This window comes from Triticum dicoccoides, chromosome 7A (assembly GCF_002162155.2).
Source record: "Triticum dicoccoides isolate Atlit2015 ecotype Zavitan chromosome 7A, WEW_v2.0, whole genome shotgun sequence".
In the NCBI taxonomy this organism is placed as follows: domain Eukaryota; kingdom Viridiplantae; phylum Streptophyta; class Magnoliopsida; order Poales; family Poaceae; genus Triticum; species Triticum dicoccoides.
In genome coordinates this window covers 64,707,252-64,716,184 of record NC_041392.1, presented here as the reverse complement: position 1 = coordinate 64,716,184, position 8,933 = coordinate 64,707,252, and positions in this window count along the sequence as shown.

The following is an 8,933-nucleotide window of genomic DNA, read 5'->3' as shown; positions in this document are numbered from 1 at the left end:
TTTTATTTTTCCTTTGGTTTTCTGTTTTTCTTTCCTTTTGTATTTTCTTTTATTATTTCTTTTCTATTTAAATCATTTAATCCATTTAGCCATTTTATAAAAATATGCCTGTTGCACTATAATTACCTTTGTAATATTCGCCAACCACCGAACAATTTTATTTTAAATTTTGAAATTTTTTATTGTTTTCATCAATTTGAATTTTGAATTTGAACGGTTTCGAATTATTGCGAGGATAGCAACAGTAATCGGGATGACGTGCCATGATTAGCGTGGGATTACTGTAACAAGATTATCCGGGCGTTACAAATCTCCTCCACTACAAGAAATCTCGTCCCGAGATTTTAGGAGGTAGAAGGAAACAGTGCGGGGTATTCATCACGCAGGCGATCCTCGCGTTCCCAGGTGGCTTCGTCTTCAGAGTGATTCGACCACTGGACCTTGAGGAACTTGATCGCCTTCTGGCGTGTGCGGCGTTCAGCTTGGTCGAGAATGCGGACCGGATGCTCTTTATAGGAGAGGTCCTGTTGCAATTCGAGCACTTCATGATCCACAGCTCGGATTGGGTCCTTGAAGCAACGGCGGAGTTGTGACACATGGAACACATCGTGAACCTGAGAAAGGTTCGGCGGAAGCTCCAGTTGATATGCCACTTTTCCACGCCTCTCCAGAATAGTGAATGGGCCAATATAGCGAGGAGCTAGCTTGCCCTTGATCCCGAAGCGGTGAGCACCCTTCATTGGTGTAACGCGAAGATAGGCCTTTTCGCCAGGTTGATAGACCATGTCTTTATGATGACGGTCATACTGACTCTTCTGACGTGACTGAGCAGTCTTGAGATTCTCGCGAATAATGCGGACTTGTTCTTCGGCATGTTGGATAATATCCGGACCGAAGAGTGGACGTTCCCCAGTTTCTGACCAGTTCAGAGGGGTTCGGCACTTTCGTCCATATAACACTTCGAAGGGGGCCATCTTCAGACTAGCTTGATAGCTATTATTATAAGAGAACTCAGCATACGGAAGAGATTCCTCCCATTTCTTGCCGAAGGAAATAACACAAGCTCAAAGCATGTCTTCGAGAACTTGGTTGACACGTTCAACTTGCCCTTGTGACTGAGGATGAAAAGCAGTGCTGAAAGACAGATGAGTGCCCATAGCTTCTTGGAAACTTGCCCAGAATCTTGAAGTGAATAAGCTGCCACGGTCTGAACTGATTACCAATGGAATACCGTGAAGCGAGACAATTCTGGTCATGTAGAGGTTTGCCAGCTGACTAGCAGTGATCGTTTCTTTGGCCGCCAGAAAATGTGCAACCTTAGAAAGTCGGTCAATGACGACAAGAATAGCATCATTACCCTTTTGCGATTTGGGAAATCCAGTAACGAAGTCCATCTCGACATGGTCCCATTTCCATTCAGGAATAGATATAGGTTGCAGAGTTCCAGCAGGCCTTTGATGTTCTGCTTTGATACGACGGCAAACGTCACATTCAGCAACATAACGAGCAATGTCTTGCTTCATGTTAGACCACCAGAATCTCTGGCGGATGTCTTGGTACATCTTTGTACTACCAGGATGGATACATAGAGGCGTATCATGAGCTTCTTTCATAACCTCCTGAGTCATATTCAGGTTTTCCTTCTTACACGGCACCACTAGGCGGCCTTTGAAGTACAAGGCGCCATCATCAGCAATAGTGAAGGATGAGGGACTTCCTTCTTTGAGGTCTTGCTTAATCTTGTAGACTTCAGAGTCAAATCCCTGCATGGTCTTTATGGTGCCCACGAGATCGGGTTCAATAGCCAGGGTATAGAGGGATCCCTGGGAAACAACACGGAGATTCATCTTGCGGAACTCCGGAGGAGGGGGAGCGAGTGCACCCGGAGGAACAATATGGAGGTTCAGCTTTCTGAATTCTTCAACGAGTGAGGGCTGAACTTTGTGAACCTGGAGGTGGTTGCAGTAAGACTTGCGGCTCAAGGCATCAACCATTACATTAGCCTTGCCTGGTGTATAGGAAATACCCAAATCAAAGTCTGCAACAGTCTCCATCCATCTTTGCTGACGGAGGTTCAGGTCTGGCTGAGTAAACAGATACTTCAGACTTTTGTGGTCAGTGAAGATCTCGCAGCGATTACCGAGTAGGTAATGTCGCCACTGTTTTAGCGCATGAATGACAGCAGCAAGTTCGAGGTCGTGAACTGGGTAGTTCTCTTCGTGAGGGCGCAATTGCCGAGAGGCATAAGCAACCACTTTGCGCTCTTGCATTAGGACACAGCCTAGTCCTTGACGGGAAGCGTCGCAGTAAATGACGAAGTCCTTCTTAGTATCAGGAGGAGCTAGTACTGGGGCAGAAGTTAACTTGTCCTTGAGTGCCTGGAAACTTTCCTGACATTTATCTGTCCATTGGAACTTGACGCCTTTATGCAATAGGTTAGTCAGAGGCCTGGCAATCTTGGAGAAGTTCTCGACGAATCGACGGCAGTAGCTGGCGAGACCGAGAAAACTTCTGACTTGCTTAACGTTCTTCGGAGGAGTCCAATCGAGAATAGCCTGAACTCGTTCAGGGTTGACGGCAATACCATCCTTAGAGATGACATGCCCAAGATAGGTTACTTCGGGAAGCCAGAATTCACATTTGGAGAACTTGGCATAAAGTTGATGCTCTCGTAGCTTTTCCAGCACGAGGCGAAGATGTTCAGCATGTTCCTCTTCATTCTTGGAAAATACCAGAATATCATCCAGATAAACCACGACGAACTTGTCGAGGTAATCCATGAATATATAGTTCATCAGGCGAGAGAAGGTGGCTGGAGCATTGGTCAAGCCGAAAGACATGACGGTGTACTCGTATGAACCATAACGAGTCACAAAGGCGGTCTTGGGGATATCTTCCTCACGAACACGGATCTGGTGGTAACCCAACCTCAAGTCGAGTTTAGAGAACACTGATGAACCAGCCAATTGATCATACAGATCATTGATCCGAGGAAGTGGATACTTATTCTGAATGGTAGCTTGATTTATAGGACGGTAGTCTTGGACCAATCGGTTTGTCCTATCTTTCTTCTCGACAAAGAGAGAAGGTGCTCCCCAAGGAGAGCAACTTGGGCGAATGAAACCACTTCGAAGAGATTTATCGATTTCCTCCTTAAGCTCAAGGAGTTCATGCGGCGGCATCTTGTAGGGTCGCTTGGCTATAGGAGTGGTGCCTGGTTTCAAGTCGATGACGAATTCGACAGCTCTAGCAGGGGGAATCCCTGGGAGTTCTTCAGGAAAGACGTCTAGGAATTCACGCACGACGGGAATGTTTACAATGCCCTCGAGTGGGGTAGCGTTCAATGCGTTTAAAGCATAAAGCCTGGCCTCGGCATTCCGAACCAGATGAGCATCGTAGCTAATTATTTCATCAGAAGGGTGTAGCAGATGGACGGTCTTGGTGGCGCAAACGATAGAAGTAGTATGCGCCTTTAACCAATCCATTCCCAGAATGAGATCAATGCTACAGGACTTCAGTACGATGGGAGAGACAAGGAATTCCAGTCCTTCAATTTCTACAGGGACGTCGTTGCAAATCATGGAGGTTCGACATTGGCCCGCAGGGGTGTGCACTAATAGAGAAGCGTTCATGTCTTCACTTTTAATGCCATGCATGAATGCAAAATCTTCTGACATGAATGAATGCGATGCTCCTGTATCAAATAAAACAGATGCTGGTACTGAATTTACGAGGAGTGTACCCATCACAGTAGCAGGCTGGTCTTGAGCTTCATTCAGATCAATGTGGTTGGCATGAACACGGCCATAAGACTTGGCATTGTTGTTGCGGGCCTGGTTGTTCCCACGGCCAGTTGCTGGATGGGCCAGTTGATTCTGTTTCTGGTTGCATTCCCTAGCACGGTGCTCTGGTTGTCCGCACCTGAAGCACAACCCATTCTCGGGGGTAGGAACAGGAGCTTGGGGTGGTGGAGCTGGAAGCCTCGGCTACCTAGTTGGAGCAACCGGCATACGAGGTGCAGCGTAAGACTGCCTTGGGGCAGGTGCAGTTGGACGGTACATGCTGTTCGGGATCCATATCTTACGCTTCTGCGAGGGCGGGCCCGAAGATGAGCCCGTGTCACAGTTGCGCCTTTGAGAGCTCTGGTGTTCTTGCAGACCAGTCTCGACATTGATGGCCTTGTTAAGGTGGCGAAATCGGCAAAGTCATGCACTAGAAGTGTGAGCTTGATGTCAGCTTGAAGGCCTTCACGGAACTTCTCCTGTCTGCGAGCATCAGTTGCAATGTCTTCTTCAGCATAGCGGGATAAGTCCAGAAACTCCCGCTGATAAGCTTCCACAGTTTTGTTGCCCTGTGTGAGGTTGCGGAACTCACGCTTCTTCCTGTCCATGACTCCCTGAGGAATGAAGCGGGCACGGAAGGCAGCCTGAAAGTCTGGCCAGGAGATGATTGTCCCAACTGGCAGAGTACGCCTGTGGCTGTCCCACCATTGCGCTGCGGGTCCCTTTAGAAAGAATGAAGCAAAAGTGACATAGCTGGCAGGGGCTACATCAGCAGACTCCATCTCATAGGTGATGTCACGGAGCCAGTCATCAGCATCAAGCGGCTGGGTTGAGCTGCGGTACACACTTGGGTTGAGGCGTATGAAATCCTGCAGAGTTGTTGTGTTTGGATGCTGGTTCATATTGGGGCGAGGAAACTGAGCCATCATGTTTTCCATGAACTGGCGATTCATCTCAAGCTGTTGGATCATACCAGCCATGTACTCAGGCGGTGGTGGGAAGTTGCCACCACGACCACGACCAGCTGGTCTAACCATCCTGCTAATATATAACAGGGGTAGTTCAGTATTGAGAATTTGCATAGACAAGAGTCATTCATGATGAAACATGCATAATGAAAGGAGCACGACAGATACCACATAGATAGTCGGCATAACTTACAAAAGGGGTCGGACATAGAGTTCAGTACACAGAGTTCCGTACATAGACTAAGTCATCATAGGAGGCACGCAGGCTCGCGAGTGCATCTAAAACTAATGAGCAAGACTACATCAGTCCCAGGAGGTACTGTGAAGGTAGCTGTAACCTGACAGCTGGTAGTGAGGCAACGGATAGTCCTCCACGTCAGTGGCCTGGGGGCCGCGGATACTCTGGTGTAGAACCCGACGCTCAGGTGGCAGAAGAGGACCAAGTGCGGGAGAGTAGCCTCCCACCTCTGGCCATCCGACACCGTGGGGCATCACGGTCCTGGCTGGGTAGATCGCAGAACGCGGCAGCTGTCCAGACCGGACAAAGGGGTGCAACCGCGTCAGAGCCCTGTAAAGGTGCTGACGAGTGGTGTACAACTCGTGGCGAAGAGCTCTGTTAGCTCGGTCCAGCCCATCAGCATGCAGAACCAGGCGCTGATGGTGGAAGGGCTCTCGGGTGACGGTGGAGTAGGCGGCAGTGTAGTATCCCTCCGCGCCAACGTCAGATGCGATAGGAATGTGCCTGAAAGGGGAAGTGTCCAATGCCTGATACTCGCCACGAAGACGTGTTAGAGCAGCATGAGCCGCATCATGGACTGCCATCTCGATGGTCACTCCAACACCATGAGCGGTGTGCAGCACGGTAGTGGACTCATACTCCCGAGAGTAGAGGTGGACGATGGCACGGTACTGCTCCTGGTTAAAGTCCTGGTACTCCTCGTAGACGGTGTACTCAGGGTGCCAGCGATAACCCAGATAGGTCATCATATCAGCTAGCACAGCAGGTGATCCTGAGGCACCAATGGCCGCAGTGTGGCGCACGACCTGCCTCGCGAGTTCCATCTGAAAACAAAGATGTTTCAATGGAGTCAAATGACAACATGGGCACTATTCAAAATGCTATCCTACAGAATAACTATGGCTTATCCAACTTTGGGGTGAACGTGGTAACGGGATCCTAATGTCAGAGTTAGTAAATTCGTTTAACCCGAGTAGAAAAGAGTTCAGAGTCCCAGAGTAAAGGTCGAGGAGTAAAAGATCCTAGTACCACCCAATGGCGACGTGGGCCCGTAAGGCTCACAGCCATGTTAGTAAAAGTTTTGTAGTGACTAGACTCGACTTCGGTCAAGGAGTGTGGAAGGGGGATTCCTACAGGCAGTCGGCTCTGATACCAACTTGTGACGCCCCCGATTCAATCGTACACTAATCATGCACGCAAATGTGTACGATCAAGATCAGGGACTCACGGGAAGATATCACAACACAACTCTACAAATAAAATAAGTCATACAAGCATCATAATACAAGCCAGGGGACTCGAGGGCTCGAATACAAGTGCTCGATCATAGACGAGTCAGCGGAAGCAACAATATCTGAGTACAGACATAAGTTAAACAAGTTTGCCTTAAGAAGGCTAGCACAAACTGGGATACAGATCGAAAGAGGCGCAGGCCTCCTGCCTGGGATCCTCCTAAACTACTCCAGGTCGTCATCAGCGGGTAGCACGTAGTAGTAGGCACCTCCAGTGTAGTAGGGGTCGTCGTCGACGGTGGCGTCTGGCTCCTGGACTCCAGCATCTGGTTGCGACAACCAGAAAGGAAGGAAAAGGGGAAAAAGGGGGGAGAAAGCAACCGTGAGTACTCATCCAAAGTACTCGCAAGCAAGGAACTACACTACATATGCATGGGTATATGTGTAAGGAGGCCATATCAGTGGACTGAACTGCAGAATGCCAGAATAAGAGGGGGATAGCTAATCCCGTCGAAGACTACGCTTCTGGCAGCCTCCGTCTTACAGCATGTAGAAGAGAGTAGACTGAAGTCCTCCAAATAGCATCTCCAAGTAGCATCTCCAAGTAGCATCTCATAGCATAATCCTACCCGGCGATCCTCTCCTCGCCGCCCTGTAGAAAAGCGATCACCGGGTTGTATCTGGCACCTGGAAGGGTGTGTTTTATTAAGTATCCGGTTCTAGTTGTCATAAGGTCAAGGTACAACTCCAAGTCGTCCTGTTACCGAAGATCACGGCTATTCGAATAGATTAACTTCCCTGCAGGGGTGCACCACATAACCCAACACGCTCGATCCCATTTGGCCGGACACACTTTCCTGGGTCATGCCCGGCCTCGGAAGATCAAACGTCGCAGCCCCACCTAGGCAAAACAGAGAGGCCAGCACGCCGGTCTAAACCTAAGCGCACAGGGGTCTGGGCCCATCGCCCATAGCACACCTGCACGTTGCGAGGGCGGCCGAAAGCAGACCTAGCCTAGTGGCGTTCCAGTCCAATTCGGCACGCGCCGCTCCGTCGCTGACGTCTGAAGTGCTTCGGCTGATACCACGACGTCGGGATACCCATAACTACTCCCGCGTAGATGGTTAGTGCGTTTAGGCTCGTAGCCAACTCAGATCAAATACCAAGATCTCGTTAAGCGTGTTAAGTGTCCGCGAACGCCGAACAGGGCCAGGCCCACCTCTCTCCTAGGCGGTCTCAACCTGCCCTGTCGCTCCGCCACAAAGATCCACATAGAGGGCCGTCGGGACAAAGGTCCTTTCAGCCCCCAATCCGTGAATCACTCGCGGGTACTCTTCGAGCTGACCCGACTTTAGTCACCATCTGTATAGTATGTATGTATGTATAGTATATACCCGTGATCACCTCCCGAGTGATCATGGCCCAATAGTATAGCAAGGCAGACTGACAAGAATGTAGGGCCAATGATGATAAACTAGCATCCTATACTAAGCATTTAGGATTGCAGGTAAGGTATCAACAGGTGTAGCAACAATGTCAGGCTATGCATCAGAATAGGATCAACGGAAAGCAGTAACATGCTACACTACTCTAATGCAAGCATTATAGAGTAGAATAGGCAATATCTGGTGATCAAGGGGGGGGGGCTTGCCTGGTTGCTCTGGCAAGAGAGAGGGGTCGTCAACTCCGTAGTCGAACTGGGCAGCAGCAGCGTCGGTCTCGTAGTCTACCGGAGAGAAGAGGGGGAAGAAACAATGAATACAATGCAAACAAATGCATAACGATGCATGACATGACAAGTAACGATGCTAGGTGTGCCCAATCGCGGTAGTAGGTGATACCGACGAAGGGGGGAAACATCCGGGAAAGTATTCCCGGTGTTTCGCGTTTTCGGACAGATGAACCGGAGGGGAAAAGTTGCGAGTTCGATAGGTTATGGGTGTGTGGCGGACGAACGGACTGCGTATCCGAAATCGTCTCGTCGTTCTGAGCAACTTTCATGTTGAAAATATTTTAATCCGAGTTACGGATTAAAAGATATGCTTTTCTAAAGATTTTATTAATTCCTGGAATTTATTTAATTATTTAATTAATTCGGAAAACAGATTAATGACATCAGCATGATGTCATGCTGACATCAGCAGTCAACAGAGTTGACTTGGTCAACCTGACATGTGGGTCCAGTGGGACCCACCTGTCGTTCTCTGTTTAGTTTAATTATAGATTAGTTAAATAAATTAGTGATTATGTTAATCTAATCAGGATTAATTAACTTAATTAATTACTTAATCAATTAATTAATTAATAATTAATTTTAATAAATCATTTTTATTTTTATTAATCATATTTACTATTTTTATTTATTTATTTATTTATTTATTTATTTATTTTTTGCGTTCTGGGGGCGGGCCCCATGTGTCTGTGGCCCAGAGGGTATCGGGCCCCACCCGGCAGTGGCCAAGGGGGCCGACCGGGCGCGGGTGCGGGCGCCCGACTGGGCATTCGCCCAAACCGCCGGGGCGAGGAGGACCGGGGCAAGGCCGGGCGGCCACCGGAGGGGAAACGTCGACGGGGGAGCAGCAGGGCGCCACCGGCGACGCGGGCCGGCAGGAGCTGCCCATACGGCGGCGAGCAAGGGAGGGTGGCCAGGACGGTGCGTCGGGGCGGACGAAGCGAGGCCGGGGCGAGGTGGTGGGGTTCAGGGGCCGGCGTG